This window comes from Lissotriton helveticus, chromosome 3_1, assembly GCF_964261635.1.
Source record: "Lissotriton helveticus chromosome 3_1, aLisHel1.1, whole genome shotgun sequence".
Classification (NCBI taxonomy): domain Eukaryota; kingdom Metazoa; phylum Chordata; class Amphibia; order Caudata; family Salamandridae; genus Lissotriton; species Lissotriton helveticus.
In genome coordinates, this window is record NC_136061.1 from 85,339,069 (window position 1) to 85,355,737 (window position 16,669).

A 16,669-nucleotide genomic window follows, 5' to 3' on the forward strand; every position below is an offset into this window, starting at 1 on the left:
CACATCCTATTCGAATGCCCGGACTATGCAAAGCCCAGGAGCTTTTGGCTTAAACCTCTCTGCCAAAATATGGGTACACGTAGTTACCTAGTAGCTTTGCGCATTCTAACGACAGACACTTCCCCTCCTATTGTATGTGGCATAGCTAAATTTTTAAAACAGTTCTGGCTTATTCGTTGCAAGAGACTGACAACAGCGGTTTAATTCTCTTTTTAGTTAAATTATTCCGGGCATTCTATGTCCTTTTTATCCTTTTTAATGAGATTTAATATTGCCTTCTTAAATTGTTGTTTTTTGTAAATGGCTGTATTGTATGTGTGCTTATAAGATATCTTGCATATCAAATAAAAGCTTATGGAATGGCAAAGAATAATGAGTATGATTTTAAAGCAAGTTACATAAATATTTTATTCAGTCATGAGAATACCATGTTTTTTAATGTTAATGATCCTCTTTTTGATGATTTTTTAGGGGTGGGCTGCTTTTGAGCTGCATATAGAAGTCCTACATTTTATGAGGGATTGTGCTTGCTTAGTATTTCAAACTTAGAAACAAAGCAGCAATTGACGATCAGCAACAAACAGGGAATGCAGAGATAAGTGTTATTTAGGCCGCACATGTACAGTAGACAATTGGTGCTTGGGGGGCACAGAGCTTGGGATACTTGCTGGAGGTACACTGAGGGAGGCACAGTAATGGGGTGTCAGTAGAATAGGAAAGTGAAAGCAGGACACAGGTAAGTAATGTATCTGGATAATTCACTAGAGGAGTTTGCTCTGATGCCTGTGAATAAACATACTGTTCAAAGTATTCACCCAGTAGAGTGGGTTTTAGGCATAGATGCTTATTGACCCCATGTCATGAGTTGTCCCTTCACACACACAGACATTGTAGCCACCTGCACAACATTGTGAAGGGTAGTTTTAATGTGTAATATGCTAAACAGTGTTTAAGTGGGCAAGGTCCTTCCTCTGCTGAGTCCTCTTTTCTGTCACGGATAGTGCTGTCTCAGCAAAATAAATCTGTAAGCCAAACATAAATCAATCTGTGTGACATGATTGGAGGCTGTACATGTCTAACTTCATTGTGGAGGGGGTCCAGGGAAGGAAGGAGTAGGACCAGTAGGAGGAGGATGAAGCCAAGCAGGAGCAGAGAATATGGACCAGAAGGTGGACCAGAGCCATGAGAACAAAAAAAACCAGGGCCAGGGAGATCTAATCTACAAGGACCGGTGTTACCAATACCAGACGGGTGCAGAAACAAATAGATGATAACGAACAGGACAACGAAAAACAGGACATGGGGTATCAAGACCAGGGTGAGAAGGATCAGGAGGGCCAAGTGGATGCAAAATGTGGGGATCTGTAACCAGTGGACAAGAGCGCAAAGGAACAGAAGCACCAGGGGTAGAAGGAACAGAAGGCCCTGGACCATAATAATGAGGATGGACTGACAGCACCAACCAGGATTAGAGGAACGAGGATGGCCGGATCCAGGAGTAGCAGACCCAGGTAGACAGACCAAAGAGGACAAATACCAGGAGACCAATGGAAAGAAGTACCATAAACAGGAAGGTCAAGACCACAAAGATCAGGTCAGGGAGGACCAGGGGGCCGGAAGCAAATGGACCAGTCCTGGGGGTTTCACAACCAGAAAGTTCCTAAGCTAGCTGTACCTAAACATCCTAAAATGGGATCAGGAAGTCTAGCCCCAGTGGATACAGGATCAGAAGGTCCATGAGAGTGGACTCAGAGAGATCCTAAACCAGCCTGATGATTACTAGAAGAACAAGGGTGACCAACAACATAGGAACATGGGAACTTGAAGAGCCAGTGCCAGTGGGATGTGGAACACCAGCCCAAAAAGAACCATTGATTCAGAAAAGGGTGTGGTGATGAACAGAGTGCCTGAATTAAGCAGACCACTCTTACCCAGTCCAAAGATCAGGGCTTGATCCGTCACTGTTTTTTAGCTCACTGCACCATCCCAGCTCAGAACTTGGCTATATGCAAATTAGTCTGTTCCTGTCCCAGTGCATGATGGGAACAGGGCAAGCCAAACTACCAAGCCAATTCTTATACTGGGAAGGAAACAAGCTTCCGGGGACCGGTTTCTGCCATTTCAGGCGTCGTCGGCCCGGCTTGCTTGAATCCTGATGGTGCAATGAGCAAGGGACTCACATCTGAGTATACCCTTCCACGCTTATGGTGGACAAAATGATTCAGAAAAGGGGGTGGTGATGAACAGAGTGCCTGAATTAAGCAGACCACTCTTACCCAGTCCAAAGATCAGGGCTTGATCCATCACCGTTTTTTAGCTCACTGTACCATCCCAGCTCAGAACTTGGCTATATGCAAATTAGTCTGTTCCTGTCCCAGTGCATGATGGGAACAGGGCAAACCAAACTACCAAGCCAATTCTTATACTGGGAAGGAAACAAGCTTCCGGGGACCGGTTTCTGCCATTTCAGGCGTCGTCGGCCCGGCTTGCTTGAATCCTGATGGTGCAATGAGCAAGGGACTCACATCTGAGTATACCCTTCCACGCTTATGGTGGACAAAATGATTCAGAAAAGGGGGTGGTGATGAACAGAGTGCCTGAATTAAGCAGACCACTCTTACCCAGTCCAAAGATCAGGGCTTGATCCATCACCGTTTTTTAGCTCACTGCACCATCCCAGCTCAGAACTTGGCTATATGCAAATTAGTCTGTTCCTGTCCCAGTGCATGATGGGAACAGGGCAAACCAAACTACCAAGCCAATTCTTATACTGGGAAGGAAACAAGCTTCTGGGGACCGGTTTCTGCCATTTCAGGCGTCGTCGGCCCGGCTTGCTTGAATCCTGATGGTGCAATGAGCAATGGACTCACATCTGAGTATACCCTTCCACGCTTATGGTGGACAAAATGATTCAGAAAAGGGGGGTGGTGATGAACAGAGTGCCTGAATTAAGCAGACCACTCTTACCCAGTCCAAAGATCAGGGCTTGATCCATCACCGTTTTTTAGCTCACTGCACCATCCCAGCTCAGAACTTGGCTATATGCAAATTAGTCTGTTCCTGTCCCAGTGCATGATGGGAACAGGGCAAACCAAACTACCAAGCCAATTCTTATACTGGGAAGGAAACAAGCTTCCGGGGACCGGTTTCTGCCATTTCAGGCGTCGTCGGCCCGGCTTGCTTGAATCCTGATGGTGCAATGAGCAAGGGACTCACATCTGAGTATACCCTTCCACGCTTATGGTGGACAAAATGATTCAGAAAAGGGGGTGGTGATGAACAGAGTGCCTGAATTAAGCAGATCAAGCCCTGATCTGTTGACTGGGTAGGAGTGTTTTGATTAACTCAGATACTCTGTCCATCACCACCCCCTTTTTGAAATTATTTTGGCCACCATGAGTGTGGAAGGGTATGCTCAGACATGAGTCCCTTGCTCACTGCACCATCAGGATTCAAGCAAGCCGGGCCGAAGACGGCTGTAACGCCAGAAACCGGTCCCCGGAAGCTTGTTTCCTTTCCAGTGAAGAATTGGCTTGGTAGTTTGGTCTGCCCTGTTCCCATGATGCACTGGGCCAGGGACAGACTAATTTGCATATAGCCAGGTTCTGAACTGGGATGGTGCAGTGAGCTAAAAAACGGTGAGGGATCAAGCCCTGATCTGTTGACTGGGTAGGAGTGTTCTGATTAACTCAGATACTCTGTCCATCACCACCCCCTTTTTGAAATTATTTTGGCCACCATGAGTGTGAAAGGGTATGCTCAGACATGAGTCCCTTGCTCACTGCACCATCAGGATTCAAGCAAGCCGAGCCGAAGACGGCTGTGATGCCAGAAACCGGTCCCTGGAAGCTTGTTTCCTTTCCAGTGAAGAATTGGCTTGGTAGTTTGGTCTGCCCTGTTCCCATGATGCACTCGGCCAGGGACAGACTAATTTGCATATAGCCAGGTTCTGAACTGGGATGGTGCAGTGAGCTAAAAAACGGTGATGGATCAAGCCCTGATCTGTTGACTGGGTAGGAGTGTTCTGATTAACTCAGATACTCTGTCCATCACCACCCCGCTTTTTGAAATCAAAAAGAACCATTGGTAGGAAGACCACGATAGAGGGGAATTGACAGAGAATTCTGGGTTTCCTAACTTCTCAATGTGGAACAGGTTTGTTGGAATGGGTTTCTGTCAATTACAGTTCACAAATAGGAAAGGACTCATACCTATCCTTTTCCTCATGGCTGTACAATACCTGGGACACAGACATGAAGACAGCAGCCTGCCTGTGACCTCCGACTTCAACCATGCCACATTTAGGCTTCGGTCCACCTCACCCATGACAGCTATTGTCTGCTCAATAGTAGACATGGCCGCCAAAATAGCGTGGGCAGAGCCATGTAAGCATGAGTAATTATGGTCCTACTCCAGACTGACTATTTCTTTCCCCCTTCTTTTCTCATGTTGCCCAATACAGCATATGACAGTGGTTTCATTTGTGGCCTTCACCGCCATTTTCTTCTTGCAATTCTTCTGTTGAGCAGGGATATCTCTTCCGTTGGAGCGGGTGAGAGCCGCCACACTTAAAATCCCCCAAAACCCCAGTGATGAAAAATAAAATGTTAATTTATTACCATTTTATTTTTCACCCCCGTCCTGAACAGAGCGTTAGGATGGGGGCAGGGACGCTGCTGAGTGACAGCAGCATGGAGGAGGATGGGCTGTCTAAGCACTGTTTAAATTACGCATGTATTTTGGGCCGGCCGTTTTGCAACAGCTAGCCACATATGCACACTTTAAACATCTCTAACCAAGCGTTTTTTTAAGACAGCAGGGTTAGATCAAGTGCAGCCCTCCAGAGTGCTGTGTAGTACTGAGGGAGGCCGCTCCATCAATCACGACGCTGCTCTTATGCTGCATGAAAACAGTGCCAGGATTGGTCAAGGGAGGTGCTGCATCCAGTTCCTGTGGAAAGAAGAGGACCGGAACAGAGGATGTCGCGTTTGGCACTTTTTTATTTTTATTTTATTTTGCATGCGCACACACCCCCATACATGCCATCCACCACTATTGTTGAGCCAACATGTCCTAACGGGATCTCACTATCAAAACACCCAACCAGTTCTTGAAATTCTTTGCAACGATAAGCCATCTCTTGATTCAGTACTTCTAAATTCTCACTCTTTCCTTGGTTTCTTATGTATCTTATATCAGCTTGGTAACTACTTTTTGTTATTTGTTTGCTTCATAAACTACTTCTTTCTCCTCACTCAGCCTCCATTTTGTTGTCACTTGCCTACCCTTTTTGTTTTTACTAATTGTACCATCCCCCCCTGTCATACCCCATCTTTCTGTCAACATTCCCACCTGAGTTCCCTAACCAGTCTGTCAGTTTTGATTTGTTTTACTTCCTCCTGTGTTTGCCCAGTTTCACTTTCAATCATTCTTCTTGATAGGCCCTGAAGTATTGATCTTTCTAACTGTTGCTCATTTGTACCTCCAAAGCTACCCTCTTTTCACTCTATTCTAAAAAATCATGTCCTCTCGGAAGAATTTCCTGGACGATACCCGCAAGATAACTAATTTTTGTCCTTGTTCTTTCATTGTAAATTAGTATATATGTATGTATACGGTATTTGTTGGGCGCCTGTATCACCCCTAGGTCTCACAGCACCAGCGGAATACTCAGATAACCGTGAGTTGTCTCTCGTTATTGCTGAAAAAGCCAGGGTTTGAGTGATTTGCGAAACCTCTTTTGAAATCCTTTTCATAGCAGATTTGGTTGCTCTGTGTAGCACTTGGATACATATGCTGTGGTAAAATATACAACAATCATTTACCTGGCTATGAAACTGAAAAGTAAATGATGATGAGTCCTAGTCAAAAAGTCACATGTGCAGATTTAATCACACACCTAGTGTAGACTCTTAGAGATCTCCACCACAAGAGTGAAGTTTTCCCTATTGTAAAGTACAGGAAAAAATAATACACTTCATTATTTATTGAAAAAATATTAAACTATTTCAATGTATAACAAAAATTTAAATTACATTTAAAAATTATTATTAACCTATAAGCAATACTATAAATCTTACAGCAGATTAAGCAATCAAATAAAACGTTCATTTAATAATTAAGAATTACAATATATTATTTTAATGTATAAATATGTTTTCTTTTGTCAACATGTAAAAAATTCCATCCACATTAGCAATTTAGTATGTACCTAATATTTAGTGCAAGAACAGGTCATACTGTAGCTTCAAGTTGGTGATCGTCGCAGTGGGAGCGTCTTGGCATGAGCTGGCCAGTTCAAGGTCATGACAAGCCCAAACATTACGTTTCTCACCTTTTACTTCAAGAGGAGGTTTCCCTGATGCCAACCAAGGGTCTAGGATCTGAGGGCACATCTTAGGGATAAGGAGCCACTCTATCAGAAGCCAGCAGGAAGGTTCAGGCCTGTCCAGACAGGTCCAGTTGCAGATGGGCAGGGAGGCCTCTGGAAGCTTTGACCTTTGGAGCCACTCGGGGTAGCTTGGAATCAAGGCAACAAGGTTCAGTCTTCCTTCTTCAGACAGCCAGGCAGACCTTTAGGCACTGTGGTTGTGCAGAAAGGTGGTCCTTCCTCTGAATTTTCACAGGTCGAGGAGTGTTCTCACGAGTGGTTCTGAAGGTCCCTTTTTGCCTGGTGCCAGTCTTTGTGTGGGAATTCCCTGGCATTGCCCCCAACATTGGTTTTGGTCAGTTCTTCTCCTTGTTCTGACTCCAAATTATCTAGGGAAAAAAGTCAAGGGCATGCTTCGTGTCAAGTTCCTTTTTGTATGTTGTGGCACGGTCCTTGAAAATTTATCAGGGCAGGGTACCCCTCCTCCCCAGCCATCCGTCTGGAAAGACCCTCTCCCAGCTGCACACAGGTCCCATTGTTCACTGCCTGGCCCCAAAACACATTCTGGATGGGAGAACCAGTAACAGCCCAGGCTGCTGGAAACTCAGTAGAAAGGCCTCAGAAATTCTGGTTAGGAAAATGCAAACTGTCCAACGGTGCAAACACAAGGACAAGGGAAGACTTGGCTTGGCATTTCAGACTGGACTGTTCCCATGAGGAATAGGGTTGCATGCAGGAATATGAATGGATAGGAAGCAGCAGGGCCTCTTACATACAGGAATATGAATAGATAGGAGGCATCAGGACTCTCAGGTGTTTAAACATGTGTGGATAGGAAGCAGCAGGGTCTCATATGTTTGAATATGAATGCATAGCTGGCAGCAGGGCATCTTACATACAGGAATTTCACTGAATATGTAGCGGCAAACATCTATGTGTGGTAATGTGAATGGATATGTGGCAGCAGGGCAATCACATACAGGAAGCAGGTTTCTGGTCATGCTTGAGTATGAATGAACATGTGGTGGCATGATTCATTGCTGCATTAATAATAAGTGATAGGGGTCAGCTGGGTTCTACCTGTGCAGTAGTATTGAATATATGATATTGGGACAACAATAGATTCAGCACCTGATTCACGTCCCAGAGGACCGAATAACGGGGCTCCGGTGGAAGCGATAATCTAAAGCCCCTAGGAAGTTTGCAAACGAAGGGATGTTCCCTCAAAGGAGCTCTGTCCACTGGGGCATGCCACACCGAAATAGCGGAGCGGACAGTATTTACTGATCTGTACGCTAAACCTTTCTGAGCTAACTCCGCCAAATGATTCAGAACATGTGTCAAATCTGCGACCACGGGATCCACCTCCCGTCGCATACACCAACATACCCATCGTGTCCAGGCTGACCTGTAGCGTTTGGACGTGCTGTCCGCCCAAGCTCTGGACAATAGGAGTTCAGCGTGGCTCGAAAGGCCTGGCAGTCGCCAACGTTGCCTGTAATCTGCCATGTCATCAGCTGGAGCGAGCCCTCCTCCACCTGCCGGTGAGGAGTCCCCTCCGGACTCAACAGGAAGTGGGGAGTTGGGAGGAGTCGGATTGGAGAATCCCAAGAAAGTTCCAGTAGAACTGGAAACCAAACTTGCGACCGCCAAAACGGCGTTATCAGGACCAACGAGGCCCTCTGTCTGCAAACCTGGGCCACCACCCGGGTTATCATGGAAAAGGGCGGAAACGCATAACCACTCTCCAGACTCCAATCCTGACTGAACTCGTCTGACGCCACCGTCAACGGATCTGGCCTCCAACTGAAGAACCGGGGAATTTAATGGTCCAGCCGACAGGCAAAAAGATTGATGGAGAAAGGACCCCAACGACCTGCAAGTACTGTAAAATCTCCGAATCCAGTTTCCAAACACTGGCGTCTCGGAGATAGCAGGATTGCCAATCTGCCACTGAGTTCTCCTTCCCCGGAAGGTATTCCGCTGTGACCGACACCTGATTGAAGAGGCAGAACTCCCAAAAATGCTTCGCCAGGATCGCCAGGGCCTTGGACCACGTGCCGCCCAGGTGATTGATATACCTGACAGCCGACACATTTTCCATTTTCAGAAGGACGGACGCTTGGACCTTGTCCTTGGTCCAACACCAAACCGCAAAGGAGCCCGCAAGGAGCTTGAGGCAATTGATATTAAGCTGTTGTTCTTGAGGAGATCAGCTTCCGCCTGTGGAGAATTCCTCACACCGTGCTTCCCAGCCTGATCGGCTTGCGTCCATCTCTATCACCAAGTCGGGAGCAGAACCGAAGATCGCTATTCCGTTCCACGCTGCCATGTGTGACTTGGGAATACGTCAGGCCTTTCCGCAGGTGATGTGCCTTCAGGTGCTGCAGGGTCCTGTAATGCAGTGGGCCCGGGAAGATTGCCTGAATAGAGGCTGAGAAAAGACCTACCAGGCGGGCAATCTGCCGTAAGGAAGTCCTCTGCTTGGCCAGGGTTTGACGAATCTCGTGACGAATCTTCGCCACCTTCCTGGAGGGCAGACTGAGCGTGGCTGAAATTGAGTCTATCACAAACCCGAGGAAAGAAGCCCGCTGAGTCGGGGACAGGAGGGATTTCTGTTTGTTGATCACGAACCACAACCGTTGGAGCAAGTCCACCGCCATCTGCAGATTGGCCCACAATTGCACGGGACACTGGGCCATAATGAGAATATCGTCCAAGCAGACGATCAACCGGACCCCGAGCCCTCAAGTATTCCACTGTCGGTTTGAGAACCTTGGTGAAACACCACGGGGCGGAGGAGAGGCCAAACTGAAGACCACAAAACACGTAGGCTTGTCCCCGCCAAAGAAGCTGAAGGAACCTCCTGAGCGGAGGGAAGATCGGCACCACCAGGTACGCATCCTTCAGGTCCAATCTCACCATCCAATCGAGTGGCTGGAGGACATCTTGGAGCAGATGCATGCCCTCCATCTTGAAATGCCTGTACACCAGCCACTCGTTGAACTCCCGCAGGTTGATGACCGGTCTCTGACCCCGTCTGTCTTGTCCACTAAAAAGATGTTGCTGAGGAATCCCTTAGGATGAACCTCTATCATACACACCGCTCCCTTCCTGAGCAAACAGGCTACCTCTTCGTCCACCATGGCTGCGTCCGCTGCACAAAACACTATTGGCCGAGGCCGAACGCTTTGCCGGGGGGGACACAAAATAACTCTATCTGGAAACCCCTTGCCGTCTGAAGCACACAAGCATCCCCAGTAAGAGCTTCCCAAGCGGGGAAAGACAGCGCCAACCGCCACCCACTCGCAACTGCGCCGCGGGTAAGACACTTACCGTTTGTATTTCCATCGTGGCCTCTGTAGCTTCCCCGTCCGTGGAAACGCTGCCCTCTGGTTGGGTAGAAATTATTAAACCGCTGGTCTGTCTGGTACTGGCCACGTCGGAGCCATTCCCCCTTCCCTGGGACTGCTGGTTCTGGCCTCGGCCAGGCGGGCGGCTCCTGCCCCGACCGGCCCCGCGTAAAACCCAAGGGCTAAGGACCCTCTTTATGTTCGCCTGCGCTTTATCTAGGGACCTGAATGTTACAACAAATTTCCCAAGTTCCTTTATAAAAGGTTCGCCGAACAAACCTCCCTGCGCCAATGCCCCTGCCATCGAACAGGCCAGGTCGCCCCACTTGGGATCCACCTTTATTAGGAGTGAACTACGCCTTTCTGTCGAGAGGGTGCAGTTTGCGTCCCCCATAAAACAGATTGCGCCCAAGCCAACAGAACCTCCGGGTCAATAAGGGCACCCGAGCTACGGGCCTCCTCTGCCATGTCCAAGATCTTGGTCATTGGACCAATGGCATCCAGCAACTTGTCCTGGCATGCACACCATGACCGATCTACCCTTTTCTTGGGATCTTTTATAAACTTCGCCAGGAATGTAGCCATCTTTCCCTCTATCTCTGGGGTTAGCGACACCTTACCATCCAGAGTGGGACGGGGACACTCCGCTCTCAACCTACTCCTAGACTCATTCTCCAAGGGCTTCCTAAGACGGGACGCCACTTAAAACGCCGCCTTCCCAGGGGGGACCCATTCCGCTGACCTATGGTGCACTATGTCATCTGTGTCCAGCATATCCGCTATACCTGTCTTCGGAGGGTCAGTAGACCCCGAAGGCCTCCAAGATCTCGAGGAGCCTGCCTCATCATCCGAAACATCTGGGGTATCCCCTTGGTGAGACTGAGGGGAAGCTGGTTGAGGGACCTCTGCCGGGGGGACAGGCTGTTGGGGCAGTACAATGGGGGCAGTATGCTCAAGGAATGCCTGCTTAAGGCGCTCAAACGCATCTTTAGCAACTCTCTCTGTGCACTTTTTCTTGGGGGGAGGGGGTCCCTCACCTACCTGGGCTGGCCCCACCCGCCCCCCAGGGGACGGGCCTGCTGCATTGGGGGGTGCCACCTTTGCACACAACTGTTCTATCTTGTCCGCCAAGCGCTGCTCCATGGGAGTCATAAGTTCTGTGACTACCCTATAAATGGAATAATCTACCTTATTATATAAATGGTCATCCCACTGCAGGTAAGCTAAGGAGTCTTCCTCCTCGTAGTAATCCTGTTCCACTGTGCTATCCATAAGTAACCAAAACCAGCACAAATATCACTCAGATAAGGTTTGGTAACCCCAGAACCACCACCACGCGTAGCGCAAGTGAATTTGACTGAGGGTCTCTCAGGTAAATTTTAATTGCCAAAGGCACAGATTCCAGTAGGGCTGTCAACCCCTAGGACACCGAAACTCCCAAAAATACAGTAGGACAAGTACTGCCTGCCCCAGGTGTCCGTGTGGCAATGGCCCGAGGCCCCACACCAATAAATACCTACCCGTGCTACTGGGCGTGTGAAGGGGAAACTCCAAGGTGTAGCGCACCACTACCGACCCGCGTCGCGGGCGTTTAAACACAAGGGGGACAAAGGTTTACAGACCCTGGGTGATTTTGCAGGCAGAAATCCGGCGCGGACCTGACAGAAACACACTCCGGGAGCACCAAGTCGCATCGCCCCCACAGCGCCCTCTGGCGGGCGGAGGACCACACCGCAGTCCCAGAGAGTGGCAAAGCCGCGTAAGGAGTGCACTAGCGGTCCCGTGGCAATTAAGGGAATCTGTGGACAAAAACTTAAATTACAACAGATCCCCACAACAAAAGCGCCCGCAAGCACATGCAAATCACGGAATAATGAAGTCTAAGAAAAGCACTTAACTCTAGCTGCCGAGCAGCGAAGAAAGAGGAAGTGCAGGAAGTGACAGCATGATTTTCTGGCTGGGAATCATCAACAGCGTGAAAGGACTGTGAAGAGACTGTTATTTTCTTTTTCCCTAGTTATGGGAAATGTAGTTTGTTATTAAATTGATGATGAGCTGCTGTGGAAATTTTGTTAATAAAGGCGAAGAAAGAATGAGCATAATCCTCGCCTCCGGTCCTGACATAGAATTTACTTAGATGTGAAAGGGAGGTGGCTTTGATCCCAGGCTTCCCAAATGAATAGTTCCTTTGTATGAAAAGGAGGACGACATAGACCAATGGCTGACTGCCTTCGAAAGAGCCCTTAGTATGAGAAGGGTCCACTCTAAATATTGCGGTTCTCTCTTGTAGGAATTTACTGCAGTAGACAGGAGGGATAGGCTCCTGACCCCACAGGGTGATGATGCAGTATCCTACCTACACATGAGAAAATGTTTAGTCAGGAAATTTGGTCTGACCCTAGAGCAGTATACAGGGTAAAGTTGAGGGAAACCCCAACAGTCAGCACCCAATGCTGGGTGGACATTCTGGACATCTCAGTAAAGGCACTAGAGGGCTGGTCTGACGGTAATCAAGTAACTGCGTATGAAGGGCTGTATAACCTAATTCTTAAGGAGCACATCCTGACTCGTTGTGTAAAGAGATGTTACACCAGTGTCTAGTGGACTCAGGCCTGTCTAATTCCAGTGAACTACGAGGGACAGCTGATGAGTGGGTGAGGATCCCGGTTTACAATCGGCACCAGGGGTGAGACTCCAAGAAGGAAGGGGTTTAAGCCCACAAAAACATGGGGAGGGAGGTGGTAAGCCCACCACAGAGACTCCCTCAGAACCCCAGAATCCTAATAAGGAGGAGGTTAGATCCCACCCCACTCTGATAAGCAGAGGAAGGGGGACCCAAGGCTGAAGAAGTACTTGGATACCAGGTTGTGCTTTGACTGTCAGCAGTCGGTGACTTTAGGGGTGACTCCGCCTTTTCCAAAAAGGTGGTTAGCGCTGGGCTGTCCAGTTTAGTCATAGAGGGGGACCCCTCAGATGGGGAGGTCCTCCTAGAATTTTATTGGTAGACAGGTCCAGATGGTATGCTGGTGATCCCTAAGAAAGTGCATAGGGGCTTCCACTCCATTCAGGTGAATGAGATCACTGCCATTGGCCTGTAAAATACATGCGCCAGTCACACTTTAGTAGGTGACAGGTTAGTATACCCTGGTACTTTTATGTCAGGAGAGACAAGGAGAGTAAGGGTAGCTGCAGGTGAGGTCACAACTAAGCATGAGCGCAAAATCCGCTACGCTCGCGGATTTCACGAATTTTCGGTAAATCCGCGATCCGCGAACTCTCGCGAATTTACCGAAAATTCGCAATCCGCGAGCGGCGGATTCCGAGGCCAAAAGTTCAAGCCTTCCTGGCCTGTTGTTGTTACTAATTTACGATGGCGCCGGCAAGCTGCCAGCGCCATCGTAAAATAGTTACTAAATTAGCTTCAACAGGAAGCACTAATAGATAAAATCAAGCAGGCGCTCGAGCATCTGCTTTATTTTATCTATTCGAGCTTCCTGTTGAAGCTAATTTAGTAACTATTTTAGGATGGCGCTGGCAGCTTGCCGGCGCCATCGTAAAATAGTTAACAGGCCAGGCAGCTGTGCCCTCTTCCCAAATATACCATTGAAAATCGGCTGTGATGCTGGACAGAGGCCTTTGCATCCTTGACTGTCACGAGCGCAATCCTCGTGCAGTTCCTTTGGCTAGGAGCTTTTATAGCTCACTCAAGGGACCCCTGCGCCCTTCGGCGCTATTGCATAGTAACACACACCTGGTCGCTGTAGACAACTCTCTGGCACTTTAGGCAGCTGTAGTGTAATAAAAGCACTATACATTTACCCAATGAGGTAGCACTTACTGATTATCCAGTAGAAAGTAGTCCAGTTGAGTAGAGGTATGGCACAAAACGGTGGCGTCTTCTTGAATAAATATGAAGGGCAGGGTTCATTCTGGCACGATGGTCCTGGCACAAAAATTAAACCTCAACCGGAAGCACTTACAGATATCAATTAAGCATGTGCCCTAGTTGAAGCTTAAATTCAGTGACTCATTCATCGGCCCAAAAAACAATCGTGAGCGTTGTCAAGGCTGGGCAGCTGTGCCCTCTTCCCAAATATACCATCGAAAATCAGCTGTGATGCTGGACAGAGGCCTTTGCATCCTTGACTTTCACGAGCGCAATCCTCGTGCTGTTCCTGTGACCAGGAGCTTCTGTATCTTCTTAATCCGCTGCTCTGATCGGTCTCTGACCTTTTATACACACAAGAGGCATGTGCACTCGCATGGAAGCCCCGCCCCAAATCCGCAAATACGCTAATCCGCAAATACGCGGATTTTGCGGATCCACGATCCGTGAATACGCAAATCCGTGAATCGTGGATCCGCAAAATCCACCCATGCCTAGTCACAACCAAACCTATAGCCATAGTGCCCCTAGAATGGGAGGGTACCCTTTGCTGGTATGAGTTGGTAGTCAGTGCAGACCTTCTCTTTGATTGTCTCCTGGGCAACAACCTCCCAGAGGTTGGTCTAATCCCAATTGTGGCAGTCGCCCAGGGCACCCCCCACCCTCAAAGTCATTTAGGAGCCAGTCCCTACAGTTAGAAGACGAGGTTCCTAAAAGAAAGGGAAAAAGAAGAAAAAAGGTAAGCCACTCTTAAAGGCAAAAGTTGTCTCTCCATGCCACTGGAATCAAGCTATCCTGGCTGAAGAGGGGTGAAACCCTGAAACCGGTCCTAGGATGCTTGTTTCCAGTCCAGGGAGGACCTGGCTAGGCAGTTCAGGCTGGACTGTTCTCATGAGGCACAGGGTCAAGACTGATTTGCATATGACTGGGTTCAAACTGGAATGGCATGGTGAGCAAAAAAACTATGGATTTAGACCCAGATCTCTGAACTGGGGTGAATGTATGACATTGTTCTGCATTCTGTCCATCAACTTTTGTTTTTGCATTTGTCACCCCGAGTGGGACGGGTATGCCCAGACGTGGGTCCCGTGCTCTCCATGCCATTTAAATCAAGCTATCCTGGCCGAAGAGGGGTGAAACCCTGAAATCGGTCCTAGGATGCTTGTTTCCAGTCCAAGGAGGACCTGGCTTAGCAGTTCGGGCTGGACTGTTCCCATGAGGCACAGGGTCAAGACTGATTTGCATATGGCTGGGTTCAAACTGGAAAGGCATGGTGAGCAAAAAAACGTTGGATTTAGGCCCAGATCTCTATACTGGGGTGAATATATGACATTGTTCTGCATTCTGTCCATCAACGTTTGTTTTTGCATAAAACAGCTCAGCCACCTGTCAATGGACAGCTTAAGGTGTGGTTCTGGATTCTCACAGCTGTCAGTAGCCTCTGCTGGTGATGGCCTTCATGGCAGTACTGTACTTGGCATTGTAGGTAAACCCCATGGCTAAAAGTAGGTTAGGTCCCCTGACCTTGTGGTTCATGGTAGGGTTGTTCAAGTGTTGGGTAACCTCAATGGGTATGCTAATTGTTGCCCTAGCAAAGTTAGGAATAGGAGAAGTGGGCACCTCACTACCCAAACTGAAAAGTGAGGAAGAGAATGAAACAGTTGAGATAAAGGTTCAGTTTAAAATGGGTTCTATTACTGTAGAGATGGGTCAAGTTCCCAGTTCCCAGAGGAGGAGGCCTTAGCAGGAGGATGTAAGGCAGAGAAGGCCCTGCAATTGTACAGCCTGATTTCTACACTTTCTTCCTTGCCTGACTGACCAGGGAACTTCTCCCAGGGTAGGACCGAGTCTCCTGGGCTGGTGGCTGGGGAGAGGCGATGCAGTGACCCCCATTTGACTATTAGGTTCTCGTTTGCAGTATCTGACTGCCCCCTGGGCTCTAATAACCAGACTTAGGGCCTGTGCTCTGATTAACTGTATATGGTGGTTAGGTATAATTACAATTGGCAATCACAGACCCCTGTAAGTCCCTAGTATATAATAAGGCAAGGAGTTTCAAGCTACCTTTAAGTCCCTAGTATATAATAGGTCAGGGAGGTTTAGAGGCTCGGTAGATTTCCTGCACTGGAGTGGGTACCGCTGTGTTACCTGCTGTCATTGCAGACTGTCTTATAATTAAATTATATGCAAATTCGACTTTGGAATTAAAGTTACTTCCAAAGTAGTAATCTACTTTATTTTTACATATAAATCACCCCTAAAGTCTCCTTTTGGTGGCGCAGGAGTAGAATGCCATTTAACTGTAAACAGGGACATTTTAAAATATGTTTTTTAAGCCCTGGTGAGGGGAAAACAGCTAAATAAATTTTTCCTCCATTGTAGCAAATGGCTCTATAGGCTAACATGGCAATAGGAGCAAGATAAAATATCATTCAAGGTATCAACATGTTAATTATGATAAATCTAACAACTTCCCCACTGTTAGAGTTATAATAACTAACACAGAAAATAAGTTATTAAACTTTCTTTTCTGTAAGCTAAAATCCAGCATTCCAGCTACCCTCTCCTGATTGGCTAGCATCTTCCAGGCTGAACCAGGCTGTCTTAGTGGGGTGTGTAGTGGCCTGCCAGTGAGACAAAGGATTTTCTGTGGGTGGAGAACGGTAGCTGCAGAAGCCAAAAGCAGGATGAGGAAGGGGTAGCCAAACTAGTCTTCTAAGGGAGAATGACACTTTAGGACAGCACAGGTAGGGTTGCTCACCACATCCTGCAACCCCAGCCACACAGAAGCCCCTTTAATTACATTAGCTAAGAGGAAGAGGAGTGTTAGAGAATCTTAGCCATGCAAATGGGTTGGCTTAGCCTGATCTAACCCCCAATGAGAAAGTTTCTCCATTTTGGATTTTGCAAGAATGGTGTTTTCTGGGGCAAAATTATGCCACACATTAAATGAAGTGGTGATACACCTGGGTGGCACCCTGCATCCATTGGACGGAGTGCCCCCTGCTTGACGCCCAGGAGAACTGCATCATTATTGAAGAGCTGCATGGTAATTCAGAT